This window comes from Panthera onca, chromosome B4, assembly GCF_046562875.1.
Source record: "Panthera onca isolate mPanOnc1 chromosome B4, mPanOnc1 haplotype 2, whole genome shotgun sequence".
Taxonomy (NCBI): Eukaryota; Metazoa; Chordata; class Mammalia; order Carnivora; family Felidae; genus Panthera; species Panthera onca.
In genome coordinates, this window is record NC_138345.1 from 138780784 (window position 1) to 138782756 (window position 1973).

Sequence of the window (1973 nt, forward strand, 5' to 3'; positions counted from 1 at the left end):
TTTGGAGCTTCCTTAAAAAATTAAACGCAGAACCACCCTATGACCCAGCAGGCTCATTATAGGTATTTCTCCATAAGCATCAAAATCAGGACCCCCAAGAGACGTCTGCCCGGCCGCGTTCACCGCAGCGTTGTTCACAACGCCCACGAGGTAGACACACCCGACGTCCAGCGACGGACGGAGGCGTGAGGAGGGCGTGGTCGGCCCCTGCGGAGGAACATCAGCCCCAGAGAAGACAGAGGCCAGGCCGCTTGCGAGGACGCGGAGGGGGCGGGGGGGGGGGGGGGAGGGACGCCGTGCGGGGCTGGCTCCGCGCAGATACTGCGTGATTCCAGCTGCGCCACGTGTCCAAGTGAGTCGCACCTGCAGAAGCGGGAAATAGAACGATGGTCGCCCGGGGCTGGGGAGGGAAGGAGCGGGGGTGTCGTTCGGGGGGTGCACACTTGCAGCTTCGCGAAGTGGGTGATCCCAGGGCGCGGCCGCACGCCACGTGACCGTGAGCTTCAACAGGCGTCAGACGGCAGATCTCATGTTAAGTGTTCTTACCACAAATGAACCCCGAACAGGGGCGCCTGGGGGGGCTCAGGGGGTTAAGCGTCCGACTTCGGCTCAGGTCCCGATCTCGCGGTTCGTGGGTTCGAGCCCCGCGTCGGGCTCTGTGCTGACAGCTCGGAGCCTGGAACCTGCAACCTGCTGCGGATTCCGTGTCTCCCTCTCTCTCTCTCTCTGCCCCTCCCCCGCTCGAGCGCTCCCTCTCTCTCTCTCTCTCTCTCTCAAAAACAAATAAATATTAAAACGAAACAAAACCAAAAACCTCCGAAGAAACAAAAATCAAAGAAGCAAAGGGACGTGAGGGCGACGCTCCCGGCAGTGAGGACGTACCTCGGTGGCGGTGGCCGTGTCACGGGTGTGTGCCCAGGTCCACACTGTATCCGGTAGATCTGTGCAGAGTTTTGTGTGTCCCGCCCGCCTCAATAAAGCCGAAAAAACATGCTAAGAACCAAAACTAACGCAAAATAATCCACCATGAATAAAACACCAACATGTTAAATAAAGACGAGCCTAGAGTTGTTAGTTTCGCGGCCCCCGTGTGGGGCAACAGGACACCGGTTTCCACGCAGCCTGGTGGCCGTTGTGTCCAGTGTCACCTGGTTTATCAGGGTGGACGATGGCATATGTGAAGAGGTTGGACAAGGTAGGGCTCTTCCTATGGTCACGTTCTTTGATTGGGGGCCTTGTGTTTCCCTTTCCCACTTGGTCCCAAATGGGAGAGGGTATTTTGGTAAGTGCACGCATTTCCTTTTGCCTCGGGCTGGGGTGCAGCAGGCCTGGCCCTGGGGGGGGGGGTGAGGGACGTGGGGGGTGGGGGAGGGGCTCCCGCATCAGTGTCACCCCTGGGCTGGCCCCGGGGCGGGCGGGGGGCGGTCTCTGCCTTGCTGGCGGAGCAATCTCAGGCCTGCTCACGTGGGCGTGGTCAGGGGTCCTGGGACCAAGTGTCACTGACCCCGGGGATGAAATGACACGGCAGTGGGGGCTCAGCGCAGGACAGTGGCCCTTCCAGCTCCTCTGCTCTCACCGGGCAGGCGAGGATGATATCGTTAGACCTCGGGACCGAGGCGCCCGGTCCTGGCTCGGACGAGGGGCGGATCCTGGCACGGGGGATGCTCGGGAGGGCCTGCAGCCTGAGCCTGGGGGTGTTGCTGGCTTCTCCTGGCCGTCCTGTCACCTCTCACAGAGGTAGGCATTTGGCCACACCCCTGCGGCCTGGGCGGCTGGGATTGACGTGACCTCCGTGAAGCCCTCTGGGGTTAAGTGAGTACAGAGGTGCCCGATCCCTGCACCGGCTCCAAGTTCGAGTTCGCTCTAGGAGGCTGCGGGTTCTTGGAGAAGTCGCCACGGGAGACGGAGGCTGTGGGAGGGGCTGAGGAGTTCATCCCTCCCTGCCCCCTCCCTCCTTGCCTCCCTCTCCCTCC